The following is a 23,987-nucleotide window of genomic DNA, read 5'->3' on the forward strand; positions in this document are numbered from 1 at the left end:
TAATCAGGTGAGAATCCAAAATACTGTCTAGAACATTGACTTTATCCATAAAGTCACTTGCCGAGATGTTTTGCATGTGTATACCACTTTTCAAGATGTGGTTCACTGCATATGACAGTCCAGACAGATCGCTTTCAAACAGGAGATGAAACAAATAGGGAATACATTGTCGAAACCTAGCATCTCCTGCATACAATCGCAAAGTCCGGTATTCAGAAGCAGGAATTTGATGAGGTCGCTCATCATATCTTGCTCCCTGACCTGTTGGAAAAAGCTGTGGGAAACACCGAGCTTCCAAACTTTCCTCCCAAACACTAATGGAACTCCCTTTGGCTTGTTTAATTTGAAACAACTCAATAGCATTCCCCATGACTTCCTTGGAATGCAAAGGATGAACACTATAATGTTCATATATTTCTTCACTATTAGAGGATTCTACTTTCTCAATTTGACCAGCACACAAATCGCTATCCTCTTCCTCACTTACTTCCTCTTCTGCAACATATATATTCTTATAGTACTTATTATTTTTTTTCAAGTACAATGTTGCCTTTTTGACTTTTCTAACATTCACTAAATCTTGCCATATTTTCTTATTCTTTGTCGGAACCCCATTAACTAAGATAACCAGAGGGTCCTCTTCCACTTTTTCTACTCCAATTGTGTTAATGTTTTTCTTCAAATCTAGAGGCAAATAAACAACTCTTCCCTTTAATCCTCTCTGTAAATCTGATGGAGGCAATTTCCCTGTCTTTGGCTCCATTCTTACAATAGCCTGAAAGGGATGGATACTTTGAATCAAAATAGATTCATAAGTATTTAAATCCTTCAATTCAGAAGGAATCTCAACCAATTCCAGATTATTATGAACTGCTCTAGCAGGCATCTGGTTTTGATTTAATTTGCTACAACAATAAGTACACACACGTTGATCCGATCCCAAATCAAAACAATTTTCTACCATCAAATATGTTGTGAAATCCTTCCATTCACTATTATTTTCCCTTTCACTTTTTGCATATAAATCCACTAACTTAGTCTGATTCTTATAATAAGTGCGTCGACAACACACACAAGTGAAATTAGGCCTCTCACTTGATTTCACCTGAAACGTCGCAATTTCCCTCTGAAAATTATCTGTACTGGAAACCTGTACACTATCTTCCACATTACCCTCTTCTTCTTGGTCAATTTCAACATTCTCCTCTTTACTTCCAAAGTAACAAAACTCAATTTCTGCACAAATATTCTTCACATCTATTTCAGAACCATGCAAAAGAGCAGCGCATAATTGTTTAAGCATAATTGCTGGACTCTTAGCATAATACAACATTCTAACTAATTTCCTCACTTTATTATGATGCACTGCTAGCATCCTGAAATGATGAAAAACACTCTGGCATACTCTCCTGGAAAGACAAGCCAGTGAATGACCATGCAAACCTGTCACTTCTCTCACTCTGCAAGGATCTAATTCTTGCAACAACTTCATTTTCTGCTTCAAACTTTTCTTATTAAATGTCCGTACAAAATCACAAAGCAAATTGATGGAATCCTGTCGCACAATGCAAATACTACTACACTTCCAGGTGTACACAGGACCCTTAGGACGTCTTCCTAAAACCTCATTACCTAACACCTCTTCTGTCTCTGTTGTCACAAGTTTTTCTTTTTCAACTGGACAACCATCTTTCACTTCATAAGCTCGACCACTGGCGTCAACTGCATGCACCAAATCATTATCCTGGAAATAACTCTCCTTATTAAAAAATGCCTCACAACTTGAACTATGCATCCATTCTCCGGAAAAAACTTCACAAAAATTACTACGATTAACTATTCTCTTCCATCTACTATTTCTTTTGAAATCATAAATTGCCTTGTTTAGCTTCCTAATTCTATTGATTATCAAAATAAATAACTTACGTTTAATTTCAAATGCCTGATCAATAACTTTCTCAACTTTTTTTTTTCTCTTATAAAAAACCACTTTCTGTTGACCTTTCTTAATATTTTTTAACAAATTGCCAATTATCCTGTTGCGGTACATTCGTTTACGAATCTCCCTAAACTGTTGTTTCCTTCTACTATCATGCACAGAGTTATCTCTTGCTCTAGCAGTAACATTTTTGATTGGCCTTTCCTTTCCGTTTAAAATGCTTCTCTTTTTCTGGACTGAAACATTTTCTGTAGTAATATTTTTTTTACTACAAATATTTCTTATAAATGTTTTTGTGCTCTTACCCGGTGCTTTCTTGGTGACTTGACAAGTTTTTTTGTTAGAGGACTGCTGCATTATATCATGTACCTGCTGTCTTTGACGTTTTGCAGCCTTTCTAAGTCTTTCTTTAGTTGGCATGCTGAAATCTTGAAATGATCTGCAGTTGAATCTGTGGTAAAATATAATAAAAAATGTTATTAACCACTATTACCAAACAGTAAATCAATAACAGTCATCAAAAACTTAGCACACTACTTGACATTTTTAGTGCTTGGCAAATTTAGAATACAGAAATAGCAGAAAAGAAATGGAATTCATATTCATTTTACCTGTGCTGTTTTATATGTGAATCTGATCTAATTTTATGAGCATATTTTAATATTTTATTGAAGACATTACACATAACCTGTTTTTGAAGGTGTCTTTATTTTTAAATGAAACGGTTTACATTTTTACTTTTCATTTATTATAAATTTTTAAAAATAAATGTTTATAGTTCCATAGGCTCAAGCACGTCAGCTTCCGACCCTATGTCATACAATTCTGACAAATCTGCATCCTCATCATGTTCTTCTTCATCCTCAGGATTTAAATCATCCAAGGGATCTACTTCCACTGATGTTTCAATTACGAGTTCAATTATGAGGTCGAGATCAACTGATTGCTGATTGTCGCTCATGTTGATGTTGTCGTTATCTTTAAAGAAAGAGAACAACAATGAGATGTTGCAGAGTAAGGCACAAATCTCAGAGACTATAATAGTAAAATTGTTTAACAAGAGTAACATTTTGCAGCTATTATTTAGCCATGACCAGCGATGCTGAGGAGGTAAGGCCTATGTCCAAGTTTTCAGTGAACAGGACTCATCTCTTCTTAACCTTGGATAAGCCTCACCAACTCTGTGTCCCCTGCTCATACTTAAATGTAAAGTGGCAGATTTATGTGAACTGACGCATTCCCAGGGATGCACCAGTTAATGTGCACCGCTGCTCTGCCACCCATGGTGTGCCGCATTTACAATGTGGAGCACCATTGAGTGAAAACAGCACAGATGCGTCACGCATCTGTGCCGCAAAAGCAGCACATTGCAGGAATCACGTCATAAGCGCAACATGTCTACTGCAATGCACAGGAGCAAGCCACACATTGCATGGTGCATCACTCCTTATGCCTGTTTCAAACAGGCGTAATGATTTGATTCAGCAATGCTATAAAGCTGAGTCAGTGAAATCTTCTAAATGTCACTGTGTTAGTTTTACAGGGCTTTCTTGCAAATTAATGCATACCTTGCAACAAAACACCTATATGAAAACCGACGCAGGTTTCATGTGGCACAGGACTTTACAGCATGACACATCTGCCTAGATGCATCAATTTTTAAATATGTCGCCACATAGCAAATCTTTTGCACCGCCGCTGCGTCACAAAAGTGACGCACAGCGGCACAAAAGAGGCACACGGCTATCATAAATCTGTCCCTACCATGTTAAATGATTGATTCAGGATGACGATAAGGTGTGGCCTATCCAGAGGTTTGTTTAAGGGGAGGCCTACTCAGGGTTGCAGATTAAATGGAGATGGGGCACCCCTGAGCCTTGCTGGAGCTGCATGGCACTTGTGATGCAGCTCCAGCAATGCGCCACCTTTACGGCACAGATGCGTCACGCATCTGTGCTGTTTTTGCCCCATGGTGCGCCGCATTGTAAATGCAGCGCACCATGGGTGGCGGAACAGCGGCGCAGGATGACTGGCACATCCCTGGGGATGCACCAGTCATCATAAATCTATCCCTAAGCTTCTTATCTTGTTGGAGATGAAGTGAGGCCTGTCTTGCAACATGGTGCATCTTTTGTATCACTGCTGCATCGGTTTCATGTGGCACGGTTTTTTTACAGCATGACACATCTGCCTAGATGCATCAATTTGTAATTTTGTCGCCACATAGCAAATCTTTTGCACCGCCACTGCGTCACAAAAGTGACGCACAGTGGCGCAAAAGAGGCATACACCTATCATAAATCTGTCCCTAGCATTTTAAATGATTAATTCAGGATGACGATAAGGTGTGGCCTATCCAGAGGTTTGTTTAAGGTGAGGCCTACCTACATTCATGGGGAAATGAATTAAAATGTCCTTAAGACACATGAAAGCGTTTTTTTAAAGCCTTTGCAGCCTTTTTGGGTCACTTTTAACATGGCTATGTAACTTAAACAATCAAAATCTAAATTTGCCAAGCACAGGTGGGAGCATATTTACAAGGAATTTGCACCACGGGGAAAGTTCTTACATTAAAATGGAAAAATGACATCAGAGACACTCAAATGCCTTATAAAGAAGCATACACCATTATGTCCTTGTCATAAATGTTAAAAGCATTCCTTTTCCTCAAAAACGATTTTCAAGTCTTAATTTGAAAACACTGCACATGGGGAAATGACTTATAATGTCCTTAAGACACATGAAAGCGTTTTTTGATTGCCTTTGCAGCATTTTTGGGTCACTTTTAACATGGCTATGTAACTCAAACTATCAAAATGTAAATTTGCCAAGCACAGGTGGGAGCATATTTACAAGGAATTTGCACCACGGGGAAAGGTCTTACATTAAAATGGAAAAACAACATCAGAGACACTCAAATGCCTTATAAAGAAGCATACACCATTATGTCCTTGTCATAAATGTTAAAAGCATTCCTTTACCTCAAAAACGATTTTCAAGTCATAATTTGAAAACACTGCACATGGGGAAATGACTTAAAATGTCCTTAAGACACATGGAAGCGTTTTTTGATTGCCTTTGCAGCATTTTTGGGTCACTTTTAACATGGCTATGTAACTCAAACTATCAAAATGTAAATTTGCCAAGCACAGGTGGGAGCATATTTACAAGGAATTTGCACCACGGGGAAAGGTCTTACATTAAAATGGAAAAACAACATCAGAGACACTCAAATGCCTTATAAAGAAGCATACACCATTATGTCCTTGTCATAAATGTTAAAAGCATTCCTTTACCTCAAAAACGATTTTCAAGTCATAATTTGAAAACACTGCACAGCTCCTATTCACAAAAACACCCTGTCAGTACTAATACTTCACATTTTCTCCAATTACAATTTCTCAAAGAAACAAAATCTATTTGTAAAACACTTGAGGCAAATCAACATTTTAAAAACACAACTTTCTTCATAATTTTCTCCTTAAAGCACACTATTCTCTATCTAAATTAAATACATCTTTTCTCACCTTAGCAAATACTTTATGAGTTTCAAAACAGTCTCAGAAACACACCACTTTGTCTTTAGCAGAGCAAAAGGTATGCACTCCAGAGTCTGCAGCTATCAAAAGCACAGAAATCCTGTAATTCTTCACACATATCTCTCATGTCACCCAATCAAAACTCTTCCCTCACTTTTTTCAAATCAAAACCCTTCCCCCCTCTGCCCTCTCTGCCTTTTTTGCATAGCAACCACCTCTTGGAAGACCTCTGGTGTTTGCAAGTTCACACAACAATGTTTCAATTGAACTCTGAACTCTCAGTGCACCTGCATATCCAGTGCAATCTTTCATTTAATGATTTTTTCTTGACCATTCAAAATACATCTTTCAAAGAACTCATCCATGCACCCTAACTTTCTGTTTTCAGCAATCAAAATCCACCAATCACTGTTACTGCTTCATTAACACAGAAACTCCACAGTTTTTTTCATTTTAAACTCTTATTTTTTCAACTGCCATTTCATTGCCACACTTCATCTGACTGCAGCAGAACCTTCTCTCACCATGTTTTCTGTCTGGATTGTTGGACATAGTTACATCTACTGGGCTCAGAGGTATGCTGATAACAGAAATGTACCTAACCTCAATTTACAAGATGTGGAAATTAAGTGGTTTGGCCACAGAGGATTCAAATGTCACCAATTGATACCATTGGTGAAAACCTTTATGCATTTGCCAAAACCTGACCTGTTAATTGTGCACTGTGGAGGTAATGACTTGGGCACTTTGACTGGGGTAGGTCTGGAAATGCTTTTAAAGGACACCTTTGAGCAATTAATGGCACTTTTTCCTCAAACTGCCTTGGTATATTCAAATATATGCCAAAGACAGAAATGGAGGTGGTCGAACCAATTTTGTCCACAAATTGAGAAGTCGAGGAAGCATGTAAACAAATCTGTTTCAGCTTACATGAGAGACCATGGAATGGGCTCCGTGTACAACAATAACTTGCGTTACTACATGCAAGATATCTACAGAGGAGATGGAGTTCACTTCTCAGATGAGGGCAACAGAATTTTCATTCTGAATTTAAGACTGTGCATTGGTACCTACTTATAAGTACCTAAATGTACCATAAACCCAAAAGCTCTTCTCAGAGCTACCCTACATCTGATCACTCACAATTATTATTTTACTCTAACTTTTTTCACTAATTTTCAACAAAGTACGCTCCCCGGGGCGCTACCCGGTACGCGAACCGGAAGCTAACCTCGCGAAATTTTAAAAAAAAATGGTTTTTTTTCGCACATATGGGCCTCCTCAGCCACCCTCAGAAAACCTAGGGGGTCAAGATAAGTCTACCGTGCCCCCTTCTACCCATTCTGAACATTAGTTGCCCTCCATCTTGTATCTTAATTCGACCGAAACACAAAATGGTGGACTCCCGTAACGCTTCAGGTTCGCGTACCGGGGCGCTCGCCAGTTCGCGTACCGGGGCGCTCCCCGGGAAGCGCTCCATCAAAAAAGGTGGGAAAGTAATTTACAGAAAAACAACTGGAGACACTTTCACCAAATATAGATTAGCTCATACTACATACCAATCCCTATCATTTTCACAAATTTGATTGAAATTCCATTTAGCCATTTAGCCTGTAGACCTCTCTAAATACCGTGAGGTAAATTACTTCACAAAACACATCTGAAGTGTTGGAATTGACAACCAATGAAAATGTTACTTTCATTTTCTAATTTTTTTACCTGACATTTGATTGGTTATATACCTGAATATATATAAAGGAAGAGAAGGAAACACAGCCATTTTGACTACTACTTCCTGGTGTACATTTCAATTGGATTTTCACTAATCACTTCAACTTCTTTGTAAAGGTAAGTTGTTATTTTAAAAACTGAAGTATATTGTGCACTATCAGTTAATATGGTAAACTTTTTCTGATAGTTATATACTATCCCTCTGTAGTAGTTATAGATTTAGATAGACTTCTCTGTTATAGTTATGGATGGAGTTAGGTTTCTCTTGTATAATTATGAATTTACTTACGTTAAATCACATACACTTATTTATATTCCTACTTCCACTCTGATACTATACACTGCCCAAAGATAAATTCACTGATAAAAACTGCCTATCTAAAATTAATCTCAACAGTGCCCTATCTCTACTAATATATATTTTTTTTATCCAAATTTCAGGCAACATGGAAGGCGAACAGAAAGTTTCATTTCAAATTGTCCTGCAAGAGAGCAGCCAAGAATTAATTGATCCAAATTATATAGAATTTATGGATGAAACTTGGGACCAAGAACTACTGCAATGTGTGCAAGCAGTAGATGACCTCCTTCAAAATGAGGACATTTTACACACTCAGAGATTACAAGCTATGTTCAATGAAAATGACGACATTTCAGACAGTGAAATGTTAGAAATGTTATTAAATTTTGAAACACAATAATAAATAATTGCTTAAAAAATAAAGAAATTAAAAAATAATCAACAAAACCAACAATCAATTAACATACAGTATTTGAAAAGTCTATCATTCTTTTTTCCTTATAGTACGCTCCCCAGAACGCTTCCCGGTTCGCGGACCGGGCGCTCCCCACGCAAAAAAACAAAAAAAAATATTATTTTTTTTGCACTGCGGGGCCCTTTTAAAGCCTCCACATCAAACCTAGGGGGTCAGGGAGGATCTACTATGCCCCCTTATGGTCATTTCCCCCTTTGTTTTGGCCTCCTCTTGTCTCTCGATCCTACCGAGAGACAAGATGGCGGCCGCTCCGGACTGTTTAGAATGTTGACAGACACCGGAGAGCCAATCAGCTTCGCTACGCGAAGTTCCGTTACGCGTCAGGTACGCGAACCGGAGCGCTGCCTGGAGCGCGCTTACAGATATATATCTTTTTTTGAACGTTAATTTCTCAAAATCCACTGGAGCACATATATTGAGACCTAGCAAAGGCACATCGGGCTAACAGTCCCTACAATTTTGCCAAGTTTCGTGCAAATCCATTCAGCCGTTCGGCCTAAAAGTGAGGCCAACCGCCCTATGGAAATTAACATGGGAAAAACACATTTTGGGACCCCCCTTTTTTCTCGGCCACCCATTGACGAACCCCCCCCCAAATTTCCAGGGACTGCTCAGAAACAAAATGTTCCATTTTCCTGAAAATTTCAGCCAATTCCGTCCACAAACGCCAAAGTTATTAGACATAGAATTTTCAAAAATCCCATAGGGAAAAAATCCTAACTATATATACCTACTGGCGACCGCCAGTAGGTAATATATATATATATATATATATATATATATATATATATATATATATATATATATATATATAGTTCCACAAAGTTCCAAAGTAACGGTGCTCTCAGACCACGAGATAACACGACACCACTCAAGGCTCCAAGGGTGTTTATTTAACTAACAACATGTTTCGGCTGCGGACAGCCTTGATCACGTTAGTTTGTGCAAGACAGTTTCCGGAAAATAAAGCACAATTCATGGCCATAGAAACAGGACTGGGTTAACATAAAACGTGAATGTAAAGTTACATTTGTACAATGGATATGTGAGCTTTAAACACATCAAAATAGGTCAGGAAATTCAAATACATGTCCTAAACACCACAATTGAATTAATTTATCTGTTGCTCGTATTTCGTGCTCTGACAAATAAAGTATAAATAAATGTGTGCCCATGCTCAAATGCTCTTCTGTTAACTTCACAGAAGGATATATGCATTGTGTCTCTTAGAATTCGCCTCTAGGAATAGAAAGCAAACTCCGGCAGGGGCGTCCTACGCCATATTTGTAGTTTAAATAAGCCACAGAACTACCCGTTGCTGTAGTAACCAAACGTGATGAAATACATCATAGAATGACAGCCCAGCAACCATGCGATAAGCCTGGAAACCCACTTCACATGGTTGCTGGGCTGTCATTCTATGATGTATTTCATCACGTTTGGTTACTACAGCAACGGGTAGTTCTGTGGCTTATTTAAACTACAAATATGGCGTAGGACGCCCCTGCCGGAGTTTGCTTTCTATTCCTAGAGGCGAATTCTAAGAGACACAATGCATATATCCTTCTGTGAAGTTAACAGAAGAGCATTTGAGCATGGGCACACATTTATTTATACTTTATTTGTCAGAGCACAAAATACGAGCAACAGATAAATTAATTCAATTGTGGTGTTTAGGACATGTATTTGAATTTCCTGACCTATTTTGATGTGTTTAAAGCTCACATATCCATTGTACAAATGTAACTTTACATTCACGTTTTATGTTAACCCAGTCCTGTTTCTATGGCCATGAATTGTGCTTTATTTTCCGGAAACTGTCTTGCACAAACTAACGTGATCAAGGCTGTCCGCAGCCGAAACATGTTGTTAGTTAAATAAACACCCTTGGAGCCTTGAGTGGTGTCGTGTTATCTCGTGGTCTGAGAGCACCGTTACTTTGGAACTTTGTGGAACTATTTGGACTACCGGCGTGCTCGGCCGGCATTGGTGCCACTTCCCGAGGGGCCGCAGTCAGCGTCTCTTGAGCGGACTGAGAAACATATATATATATATATATATATATATATATATATATATATATATATATATATATATATATATATATATTCACTGAAAAAACCATAGGTTATAGACCATATATAGTTAGGAATTAGCATTTACAAAACCTTGAAAATTCACTGAAAAAACCATAGGTTATAGACCATATATAGTTAGGAATTAGCATTTAAAAAACCTTATTTTACTCACACAAAACCATTGAAATTCCATATATAGTTAGTTGCACTAACTATATATTGCGCACCCGCAATCCACTGCTGATGATGTCACATATTACATCATTCATGACATGGTCAGTGACATCACTGATGACATCACTGATGACATCTCAAATGACATCACTGATGACATCTCATTTGACATCAATGACCACATCACTGATGATATCATTCATGTGACAATACAATGCATCTCCTCACATTTTAATATAACCTCTGTTTCACCCAGTGTTAAAAACAGAGTATAATTTTTGAAACCATTGACACACCAATACTAGTTACTACATACGTACTCACTGATTCCTACGTCTACACACACATTCACTCATTCACCCATACAATCATTCATACATACAATCACTCATGTTTACAACACAATCATATGCACTCATACACCTATATAGACACTCACACTCTGCCACTCATCCATGGAGTTACTCACACACCTAGTCAGTCCTGTAAAGAATCAATCACACTTCCATTTTCTACTCTATACAGTTAAACATAGAGCACCTTACGTTTTCAACCATATACTAAAACATACTTACTCTCTTATACAATCATTGATACAAGTACACATTGATCTGTACAGAGTCACACACCTCCCAGCCAGCCACACACACACTCAGTCTCCCATGCAAATACTTGGGCAATCAATCAATAACCCATATAGTTACTCATATAGCTACTGATCAACACATGCAGCAGTTTACAGAACAACAGACATAATGATGCACAAATTAAGACAGTTTAGTCACTAACCCATGCACTCAGTGAGACACATTTAATCACTCACTCATACATTCAGTCATGCACCTACTAAATCCTTCGTCCAGACACTTATACATCCACTCATTCTTCAATATGTAAGACATATTTTAACTTTACAGAAACATAGTCACTGGATGTTGTCATCAGTGATGTCATCAGTGATGTCACTGACCATGTCATGAATGATGTAATATGTGACATCATCAGCAGTGGATTGCGGGTGCGCAATATATAGTTAGTGCAACTAACTATATATGGAATTTCAATGGTTTTGTGTGAGTAAAATAAGGTTTTTTAAATGCTAATTCCTAACTATATATGGTCTATAACCTATGGTTTTTTCAGTGAATTTTCAAGGTTTTGTAAATGCTAATTCCTAACTATATATGGTCTATAACCTATGGTTTTTTCAGTGAATTTCAATGGTTTTTTAATAGCAAATATCATAAGCTGTCGAATGTCAAGTACGTGGTAAGAATTTTTTTTTTCGTGTTTATGCACACTGATCTGCTTTGATTGCTGCCCCCCACCCCTCATTTCTATTAGGAGTACTCTCTCTTTGCAGATAGTGAAGGGTAGTTAACGCAGCCCTTTCCCCCTTTGTAATCCGTCGTGCCTGCTTCTCTCTCCATTTGATTGATTGTTCTCTTTGGTTCATTCTCTATTTACAAACAAGCACAGAGTCGCAATACTCTGTTTACTCTTTGCAGATAGCGAAAAATCGTGTAAAAAAACAAAAGGAATCGAGCAAAATCAGTAGGCCACTAATGGGATCTCTTTTGACCTCGCTAAAATAGAAACATTAGGAACAACCTGTTGAAAATAGCAATGCGTATGTATATAAGCGGCGTTCATTTGTGTTCACAGTACCCCTTGTTGATTGTTTCAATCGAGCATTAAATTGTTCGAAGTTAATTCTCTTAACGATCTTCTCTACCTGCAAACGAGGAAGAATAGGAATATTCTATCTCCCTTTGCAGATAGTGAAGGGTAGGTAACGCAAGCCTTTAACACGTCGTACCTATTTCATTCCTCATTGATTGATTGATTGTCCGAACATTGACTGTTTGGGAATTAGTTCTTTTTGGAGGTATTCCCTGTTTACAAATAAACGTAGGAAAATCTTTGCAAGTAGTGAAAGGGTATGTAATGCGGACCTTTCTCCCCCGTTGTAATCTGTCATGCCTATCTACTCCCCACTGATTGATGCACCTTTTTCACCCGGACCATTTACTAGAGATACGTCATCTGGCCCGACCAGAGAGCACCCCTAGTGAAAAGGACATATGCAATAATAACGAAGTGATCACTGTATCCTGTTAACAGAAACTTTACCATGAAACAACCTGGAAAGAAAAAAATAGGAAAACGAAAATCAGTAGGCCACTGATGAACATGAACTTTTATTAAACAACGAACAAAGAAACGATAACATAACGTAATGATAAAACCTATTAATGTCCTAGAAACAAGAAAACGTTAAAATATGCCAGTGGTGAGAGACCAGAAAAACAGTAAGAGAAACCAAATCACCCCTCGCTGTCCCACCGCCTGCCACGCCAAAAAAATCGATAGACTAGGGAAAATGCAAGTCAGTAGAACATCCACCCCCACTCTGGAAACTTCCAAGGTGGGGCAGGGTTCCGGCTACGCCCAGCCGGGAGCAGCCCATATAAGGCAGGTCCTGCTGCCACGCCTCGGCCAGGAGATCCTAACGTAGGGTGTAGCCGGAGGAGAGGCCGAGACCAGCGGGACCCGGCCAGGGGATTGCCTTTACAACGCTGAACAGTTGCAGGGGGGGGGAATGTCTCCTCGACCCTCCCCTCTCTCTCCCAGTCCGGCCGCGGTGGCCCTTGAGAGTTGCAGGTAGTCCCGCCACATGCTCTTCCGGTCCGACCACCAACGGTCGGGGGGCCGAGGCCGACGGGATCCGGCTGCAGCCGATAAACCAAGAAACCCGTTCATGGGGCCAGAGCCAGGGGCGTCCGGCCGACATCCACCGGAAGCCCGGCCCGAAGACGGACGGGACACTTCTTTCTTTTATAATGGCTGCGACAACACTGGAGGGGGATGTCTTGCACATGCCTCCGACCCCCCCCTCGTCCTCATCGCCTGGTCCGGCCATAACAAATCTCAAGCGAGACGCCGTGGGGTGCACTGGGAGGGAGAGACGGTGCGAACAGGCCTCTCCCGCCTCCCTAGGTGGAGGCTTCCCAGCTGCACCCTCAGCGCTCCAGGCGGTGGCATCCTAACAACTACAGTGCTGCACAGTTTCGGAACGACCTAGATAACGGTTCTTCCACTGTGGCCATGCTGCAACGTCTCGCCCGGCAGGGTGGAGCCCGTCCGCTCATGTGACCCCGCGATCGCCGGTAGCTGCCGAACTCTCAAAATGGCGGTCGACCTGGCAAGAGCGGGCCCAACATAAAGAAATGGCCCAGTCACTGGTTGACTCCACCACCGTAGTCCTCCACGACCTTGAAGATTCTAGAGGAGCCGCGGGAGTCTCCGACCCCCGATGGGGAATGACTGCCATGATCGCCCGTGGAGTGACGAAACTGTATCCGCGGGACGTCGGCGCTCCCATGCTGGCGCCAGCCTCACTTTGAATTACTACAATCCTGCAGACCTCACTTCCGGTGAAAGCACAGTGTGACCCGGTAGGAAAAATTATTGCACCCCCTCCCCTTTTTGACTGATAGTTCAAACCACCGATCCTTTCCTTTGCCCTTTTAACGGAACTTTGGACTGCCTCCCCCTCTTTTACATTTTCTAGAGAAAACAAAACATTAACCACTACATTAGCATAGCAGTTGACACCAGAACTGTTTTCAAATTGAAAACCAACAACATCTTCAACAGAATCCTTTTTGTTTCTGCTGTGACCCTGCTACAGCACAGGCATTGTCCCCAGCAGTAATTCTGCAATGCCGGTAAGAATAGCTGTGGTGCCTACTGGACTCACTCACCCCCGCGGCGCCCCACGCCGTTATTTGCTGGGCGGCAATTTACTAGACATCACTTTCGTGCCATCTAGATTTCAGCGCGTTCTGCTGCCTTGGAACTATTCGCACAACAGACTGCTACTGACGACCCACCCCCAGGCAACATCTTCTGAATTTTCATAATTTGAAAGAACTAGTAACATGTCCTCATCAGGAATTCAAAAGAAATTGCCACGGTCTCTTCGTTGTTTAAATGTTTTTACTGTTTTTGTTTTGTTGTATATATTTATATGTTATTAAAGTTTTATATTCCTACTACTTTGTTGGAGTGCTATATATTTTTAATGTGACACATAATTGTAAAAACTTTGATGTACAAAGAGTCATTCCTAGAATGTTCCGCTTCAGGCTCGGTCCCCTCACCAATCACAATACAGGATGGTTTTCAGATAGTAGGAACACGTGTGGTGTGACGGATCTCATCGGGTGTGGGCCTTGATCTACTATAACTCCTTTGAAGAGGGGTGAATCTTTACAGCTGGAGCCATAAACTACATCTGCAGGGCTAGCTGATAGCCTGGACAATCGGACACAGAGGAAGAGGAGTGTCAGAGGGTGCGGTAGTGAATAGGGCGAAAGGGAGGTGTCGGGCGGGCACAGAGTGTGATTCTCAGGGAAGAGCAGCGCAGATGGGGGAAGGTTTATTGCCCATGCATAAGACAGAGAGCGGTGGTGACCAGTGCCTGGGGGAGATGCTTACGAGGGTGAGGAGCCATGCTACGAATCGACAGCGTGCAGAGAGTGGGTCTGGTCAAGACATCTAAAATGGCTGCCGTGCACGACAAAAGTGTGGCATTTCAAAAAAGGCAAGATGGCGCAGACAATGTTTTTCAACACTTCCTCATTTCCTTCGAATCGAACGTTAACAGACGTTGGGGCATATTACCAAAGTTAAGCGATATTTATCGCTAACGATGCTTACCAACCAATTTTTTACCACTAAGCATCGTCAGAAATTATCGAAGATAAACCTTACTATTATCAAGGTTCATCGCAAATGCGATAATAAACGGCCGCAATGCATGAATATCGCTAAAAACTCAGCGATATTCATGTATTACCGAGCTAATACTCTTAGCCATGTTATCCACCTCCCATTGGATAACATGGCTAAGAACTGCTCAGGGCAGGTGTTACTTTTTGGAGATATTCGCGCTTAGCGCGAATATCTCCAAAAGTTGGTAATAGGAGATAGATATCTTGCATGTTGTAATGCAAGTTATTGTGGTATATGGAACTCATACCATAATCTCTCAGGAAAGCAGAAACTGATCCTTTTGGGACCGCCTAAAAAGGCCTAGGGGGTGAGGAGTACTCTACTTTGCCCCCTTTTCACGTTCCAAACTATTTTATTTTACTCTCTTCTGTAATTACACAAAATAGCAGCGATAAGATGCATCGGAGACACACAGTGAGAGAAAGGAGGCCGGAGATGAAGAAGACATGTCAAATACACATTGGAGATAATATAGTGGCAGAAGGGAAGTAAATATGAGTAAACTTACCATGTAACATAAAAATGTTGCACTCTATACTATAAGTCTCATTTTATACTACAATCACTTCGCTACAACCTCATAAATTAAAAATAAAAATGAATAATGTCTCAAACAATTTTTGATTTCTAAATATAAATTTATTCTTCAGAATTTTCTAAATTTGAAAGAACTAGTAACATGTCCTCATCAGCAATGTCATCATTAAAAGTCTCCAATGATGATTCTTGTAACTCTATGGTCTCCAAACACTCGATAAATTCGCCATCAAGAGATTGATCAAAAAAATCATTCAAGTCATCTCCTCCTTCTGACAATATTTCATTATTGGTGCTGTCAATTTCAATCAATGTAGTGGAATCATTCAAGTCATCTCCTCGTGACAATATTTCATTATTGGTGCTCTCAATTTCAATCAATGTAGTGGAATCATTCAAGTCATCTCCTCCTTGTGACAATATTTCATTATTGGTGCTGTCCATTTCAATCAATCTAATGGAATCATACAAGCCATCTCCTCCTTGTGACAATATTTCATTATTGGTGCTCTCAATTTCAATCAATGTAGTGGAATCATTCAAGTCATCTCCTTGTGACAATATTTAATTCTTGGTGCTGTCCATTTCAATCAATCTAATGGAATCATACAAGTCATGTCCTCCTTGTGACAATATTTCATTATTGGTGCTCTCAATTTCAATCAATGTGTTGGACAATTCAAAAGAAATTGCCACGGTCTCTTCATTGTGAGCCATTTTATTTTGAAATTGCTTGCTGTAAATTGCAGAAAAAAATAATCACTTTCATTTATCGTCTTTAGTAATACATAATATAAAACTAACTTTATCAAGTATTTAGTATAACAGAAGGACTGCAAATAAATAACAGAAAACATTTTTCAAATTATCTTCAAGTGTACAACATAGTTCCCCATACAAATTAACAACTCACCTTTTTAAAAGTAGCAGAAGTGTTAGTACTGTGTAAATCAAACACCAGAAATTCACCACCAAAAATTCCTCACAAATGTACCTCAGACAGTAGTATCACAAAATGGCTGTGGTTTCCTCTCATTTGACATATATACATAACCAATTAACTTTCATCACACACAAATACAAAACCAAAGTAACATTTTAATTGGTTCTAAATTTCAACACTTTCAAATGTGTTTTCCCCATGCAATTTTCCATAGGACATTTACATACGTCTACAGCCTGAATGGCTGAACGGAATTACACCAAACTTGGCAAAATGGTACATCAAACCTAAGAGGTCAGGAAGGATCTACTATGCCCCCTTATGGTCATTTCCCCCTTCGCTTTGGCCTCCTCTTGTCTCTCAATCCTACCGAGGGACAAGATGGCGGCCGCTACGGACTGTTTGGAATGTTGACAGACGCCGGAGAACCAATCAGCTTCGCAAAGCTCCGTAACGCGAAAAGTACGCGAAGCGGAGCGCTGTTACAGATATATATCTTTTTTTCAACGTTAATTTCTCAAAATCCACTGGAGCACATATATTGAGACCTAGCAAAGGCACATCGGGCTACCAGTCCCTAATATTTTGCCAAGTTTCGTGCAAATCCATTCAGCCGTTCGATTATTATTATTTTGGTTTTTTTTTGCCCCGCGGGGCCCTTTTAAAACCTCCACATCAAACCTAGGGGGTCAGCGAGGATCTACTATGCCCCCTTATAGTTATTTCCCCCTTTGTTTTGACCTCCTCTTGTCTCTCGATCCTACCGAGAGACAAGATGGCGGCCGCTACGGACTGTTTGGAATGTTGACAGACGCCGGAGAACCAATCAGCTTCGCTTCACAAAGCTCCGTTGCGCGAAAAGTCCGCGAACCAGAGCGCTAACCGGTCCGCTGTTACAGATATATATCTTTTTTTAAACGTTAATTTCTCAAAATCCACTGGAGCACATATATTGAGACCTACAAAAGGCACATCGGGCTACCAGTCCCTACAATTTTGCCAAGTTTCGTGCAAATCCATTCAGCCGTTCGGGCTAAAAGTGAGGCCAACCGCCCTATGGAAAACTCAATGTTAAAAACACGTTTTGGGACCCCCCTTTTTTCTCGGCCCCCACTGGACGAACCCCCCCCAAATTTTCAAGGGCTGCTCAGAAACAAAATGTGCCATTTTCCTGAAAATTTCAGCCGATTCCGTCCACAAACGCCAAAGTTATTAGACATAGAATTTTCAAAAAACCCATAGAGAAAAAATCCTAACTATATATACCTACTGGCGACCGCCAGTAGGTAATAGATATATATATATATAGATATAGATATATATATATATAGATATATATATATATATATATATATATATATATATCCATCAAAGGTTACAAGTACCTTCTATATAAGCAGACATGTTACTCATACAAACTCAGAGAAATTCAGCATTTATAATTAGCTGGGCTAACTAAAAGTTACACCCCTCCATGCACTGCTTATAACCTCACATATTACATCACTCATGACATGGTCAGTGACATCACTGATGATATCTTAAATGACATCATCCACAGAAACTGATGCATCCACTCACACCTAACTATAACCTTTCATACACCCACTCCAGTTTCGAAACTAGCATTTCAAAACCATTGACACCTTCATACCCATACTTACACTCCCACTCACTGATTCATAGAACCACACACCCAGCCACTCAGTCACCCATAAAGCCACACATACACCAACTTACTCCCTAAAACAGAGCATGATATTTGCACTCATACACCCACACAGGCACTCACACATTCACACATTCTCAGTCACCCATGGAGCTGCTTACACACCTACTCACTCACCAATAAAATCAATCACACAGCCCCCTAGCAATAGTAATACACACACAAGCATAAACTCACTTTTTCAAACAGTTACTAATACATTCTCACCACTACAGTCACTGACAAAAGCACACACTTACCTATAAAGCCACTCAAACCCACGCACTGACTGATACTGCCACTAACATATCCACACTTACAGCCACTCACAAAGTCGGTCACCAATAGAGCTACTCACACACCTAGTCACTCACCCATAGAGTTAAATACACAGCCCCTCACTCACTCATTTATTCATACAGATACTAACACATACTCACTTAACTATACAGACACTGAGACAAGCACACTCTCACTAATACAACCACTCTTCCAATCCCTCAGTCACACATACAGTCACTCATATACTCCCAACACTCACCTATACTGCCTTTCACCTGTACAGTTACTCCCCGTATACCACTCGCACATTCATTCACTCACCAACTCAGCCATACACACTCTCAGTCACCCATACAGCCCCTCATAGATGCACTCACTGACTCATATAGCCACTGACTCAACCAATTACTCATCCATTCAGGCAGTCACACATACCCTCACCCACCCATACATCAAAACAAATCAATCACCCATACAGCCACTCTCATACCCATTGACCAACTCATACGTCCACTTAGACACCAACTGAAAAACTGATACAGACATTTGCACAACCTAGTCACTCACAAATATATTCACTGAGTGACCTAATCACCCACATATACAATCAGTATCTCACCCACTGAATCATCCGTACAGAGGCTTATTCACCCACTGATTCACCAATATACCTTGCTATATTTATTTAACACTCATGAACGTTTTTAAAACACTCAGTCACTGGATGATGTCATTTGAGATGTCATCAGTGGTGTCACTGACCATGTCACGAGTGATGTAATATGTGAGATCATAAGCAGTGCATTGCGGGGGTGCGTTATAGTTCACGCAGCTAAATGTAACTGCTAAATTGTTCTGGGGTAGTATGAGTGAAATGTCAGCCTAACTGTAACATCCCTGTAAACTAAGATTTTTTTTCAGTGAATATATATATATATATGTGATCAAGTCCGGGTTTCCCGGAAGAAAAAGCGTCATGCTGCTACCCATCTTTGTAATAAAGACACTAATTTCGCACCATCCCTCGTTTTTTTTTTTTTTAAAGCAAATGCCCGAAAGCTTTTCAGGCAACACTTAATTCACCTCCCGGTGCATTCAAAAGGAAAAAACAGCCTCTGCATCCCAAGTTAGTCTTCTTTTAAAATGTCTACACGTTTCAAGGCAACAGCCTCTTAACCTCTTCGCTGCGGCGGCTATTCCGCCGCAGCGCCAAGGGGGCGGGGGGCCGCGCGGCACGCCCATGCTGGTGACGGAACCGCTCCGTCACCAGCCTCGGTTAAGCTGTGCTCATGACGGAGCGGTTCTGTCATGGCCTCGCTCGCTCAATAGAACGCGCCACGCAGGCGCGAAATCAGCGCCGCGCAGGCGCGTCGGGCGGGCCATGACGGAACCGCTCCGTCATCAGCACAGCGCTACCGCAGCTGATGACGGAGCGGTTCCGTCATAAGCGTGGAAGTGGTTAATAATGGCAGCTGATGAATATTACACGGAGATCCTCACAGCATGTATGCTGGGACATGCGGTCCAGGAAATACATTAATTACCTCAGTGGGTTCCATGTGTTATTCATAATTTCTCAGCATAGTCTCTTTTTTCTCTTTTCTACAGCCCTTCAGTGGGCCCCATGATGCCAGGAAGGTGTCAGTGATTCCAAGTTAACTGTGCAGTTCGCAGTTAGGTAAAGTTCCTTATCGTGCAGCCTCTCACCTTCAGAGATGGTGCTGAGTGCTGACCTGAACGGCAGGGCAGCCGTGAAGAGGAATTTTTTAAAGCAAACACCCAAAAGCTTTTCAGGCAGCACTCGACAGTTAATTCACCTCCCGGTGCATTCAAAGGAAAAACCAGCCTCTGCATCCCAAGTTAGTCTTCTTTTAATATGCCTATGCATTTCAAGGCGACAGCCTCTTAATCATGGCAGCTGAAGACTATTACACGGAGTTCCTCACAGCTTACATCTTTTTATACTGCTCCCAGTAGGCCCGCTTTGAATACAGTAAACGTAACAATGTATGCTGGGACATGCGTCCAGGAAATACATTAATTACCCTCAGTGGGTATTAATTCATCCACACGCCTCCAGTGTCTATGGCTCTGACCACCGGAATACTCAGGCGCCTCCGCCATTCAGCACGCACACTCTGCATTTACGATTACCCTTTTCCTGCTTCTGGGATCCCGCCATATAGCCAGACACTGAACCTTTTATACTTTGAACCCAAAGCATAATCATTCAATCTGCCGCCTCGGTGCACTCACCCCGGTTTGCCGATTTTGCTTGCGCCACTCGGCTACATCCCAGCCCGCGGCCATACTCCTCCTCACCGTACCGCATCCACACAGCGGTGAATCTTCCGCTTTCATTTCAACAGCACTCTGAACTTTCCACTTGCCCCCGACTGGGTTTGAATTATCACGAGTTTCTTGGGACCTGTTTTACTGCTTTCCCACCCGCCATTAAGCCCTGATGAGTTGCAGGACTTCTACTAGTGACGAAACATGTGTCGGCTGGTTTTTGTTCTGATCAACACAGTTGTTGCTGCTATATATAAAGAAACCTTATGAACTTCTACTGGTGTTGACCACTACTTTTACATAAAGCTTTTTAACTGATGTCACCATTATAATACCCTCATCATGTGTGCCCAGGACTGTGCATTCCTTGACAGTGTGGATCTTATGATTCACTCACTCCAGGGGGTTATCGGGTTATTCCCCCGACCTGGCAGCACCGTCCTGATATAGGTCCATAGTAGGCCTGGGCATTAAATTCGGTCCTGCTCGTGGAATTTGCGTAATTTGGGTAATTTTGCGTTCCGCGGAGGACGCAAAATTGCCCAAAAATTCTACGTTCCGCGGCTTCGTGGAATTTTTGCTTGTTCGTATTCTCAAAATGCGTGTTTGCAAGTTATTTCTCCACGCAAACAGTGATCACGAACAGGCAAAAAGCATCGCAAGCAAGCAATTCTGCGTGTTCGCATAAATTCTGCATACGATGCGGAGATTTTTTACTGTTACACGGAACTTTGCGTAGCGCGACTACGTAAATTCCGCTCATCCCTAGTCCATAGACAGCTCACGCAATAGCACGAGCACCATTCTTCCTGATGGTTCTAAAACCCCTACCCCTAGCCTCCAGATACAAACCCATATTTACTGTTTATAGAATCACTCATAGTAGGAGACACTTATTTATACACCCACTGTGCAAATAACTTAGTCTCACATATACTCATTTATATATAGTTCAACACTCACATGTAGTGCCTTAAAACATATGTAGTTAGTCACAGATATACCACTGAGACATTTATTCACTCACCAACATATCCATAGAAACACTAACTCGCCCATACAGCCCTTCCTAGATAGACTTTTTATTCCATACAACCACTCATGTAGCTATTCAGCAACCCATGCAGTTGCTTACACACCAATGGAGAGACTAATATAGACTTTCACACAGTTTAGTCACTAACCCATGCATTCAGTAAGCCATGTTGAATCACTCACTTATACAGTCAGCCACGCAACTACGAAATAATTCCTTTATGCACTTGTAGATGCATTCATTCTTCAATACACCTTGGCATATACATATATAAAATATATTTAAACACACATTTACTAGATGATGTCATGAGTGATGTCATCTGTGATGTAATTTTATATGTCATCAGTGATGTCATGAGCGATGTCCCTGACCATGTCATGAGTGATGTAATATGTGACATCATCAGCAGTGCATTGCGGGCGCACAAGTTAGCTCTACTAAATATAACAGTCAGGTTTCTCTGGTTTTATATGAGTCAAATGTTTAACTAACTAAAACGTTTCTGAAACTTATGTTTTTTTTGGAGAATTTATATATATCATTATTTCTATGAACTGTATATATGTATATATTTATATATGTATGTATTTCTTCATTGTCACAATTTGTTTGGATTTTATCCTTGCATTTTACCTTAATTTTGGTTTACCAATCTGCAATTGTTTGGAAAACAGACTATAATATGCAGTATTGATAGTTTGTCCTCTATGTCAGTTATCACGTGGTACTGAACAAAAAAATGAGAAAAAAATGCACTTTCACTGTGGGGCATAGGATATTTAAATGTGGCCATTCCCAACACTGACTGTCTGTGAGCAAGGGCGGATGCCCAAAACGCGTCAGATTGTTTGGTTCAGCTCGTAAATAAACTTGTGCCTACAACAAAGCTGTGCTGTGTTGGATCCGCGTGATTTTCCTGGGTCGCTGCGGTTGGAGCCTGGAAGGTTGCACTTGTTTGGATTTAATTTTCGGAGGGTGATTGCTTCCGAGGCGGATCCACTCCCCCTAAGCTGGCTGTTGTGCGCAATCACCTCATTTAAAACTTTCCTGGAAGGAATTTCGTCGACAACAGCCCCTGTGCCTGCGGAGGATAACGGCTCACATACGAAGATTCTGCGGCGTTTTTGTTACAACGAAGGCGCGGCCGCGCCCAACGCCTGACTACACAGTTTCTGGCGGTGAGCACTCTGCGATCATCTGGCACGATGGGGAGGAGCATTTGGCACTTGCACGTTACCCTGGGAGCAGTATTTTCGGGCTCGGGTTATCTTGTGCAAACAATAAATCCATCGAGCAATTTGAACCTAACGCCATGTCCGAGGAGACTCTTCGTGGAAGAGAGGCGGCGGCGGCCGCCGCGTACTCCCACCTGCCCAAAGTAACATCGGATGCAGGAGGAGCGAGCAATAAAGCGGATCAAACTGAGAGCTCTAACACTGTGGAAAGCCAGATACGTACAGCACTCAAGAGGTTGGAGAAATGTATGTACTCAAAGATGTCTAAGTGGTGGGAGCACAAATCATTAACCATGTACTTGGAAGCAAATCGTGTTCCGAGGGGGCTGCGCATTTTGCTGGCTCCTAGCTATGACAGACCCAATCCCACCATGTTAAAGGAATGGGGTCAGACTAACCTTGAATCTCAGCGAAGTTGATACAGATTTTGGTGAAATATGCAGTTATTGACCGTGAGCTGTTGATGGAAGAGATTGCTGAGATTAATGCAGAGTTATCAAAATTTGAACCACACGACCTCATTTTGAAAACTCGTAAAGAAATCGATGAACGCTTATCGAAACAAGAAGAAAAAATAAAGGCACGGAAGGTATACAAATTTGCGTGGGATAAAGAAGATTATGCCCAGGGCAGAATATTTACCTTTGAGCGCAAGTTTGATAGTGCCAAGCGTTCTAAGTTTGCCCAACAAGCTCAGCAGGCCAAACAAGGCAAACCTGCCAGCCAAATATCAACTTCAGCCTTGGCACATACGTCCACAACTGGAAACATCAATTATGAAATCAGTGACAATGAGTCACTTACTAGCGGACCCACCTCTGATGATGATGTTAGCAGTGCTTGTGAAACCAACTCGGTGATTTTAGACCTTGGGGAGGAGGTCGATTTTTTGTCCCTGGAGCGGATAAAAACCT

General features: G+C 41.1%; 1 protein-coding gene across 1 annotated transcript in view; it reads left to right on the forward strand.

Moving 5' to 3' along the window:
* LOC144827049 (pentraxin fusion protein-like) overlaps nucleotides 1–23,987 on the forward strand; it is a 640,936-nt gene that overhangs the window by 186,823 nt on the left and 430,126 nt on the right. The gene's annotated exons all lie outside the window — the stretch shown is intronic.

Source organism: Lissotriton helveticus, chromosome 4_1 (assembly GCF_964261635.1).
Source record: "Lissotriton helveticus chromosome 4_1, aLisHel1.1, whole genome shotgun sequence".
Taxonomy (NCBI): domain Eukaryota; kingdom Metazoa; phylum Chordata; class Amphibia; order Caudata; family Salamandridae; genus Lissotriton; species Lissotriton helveticus.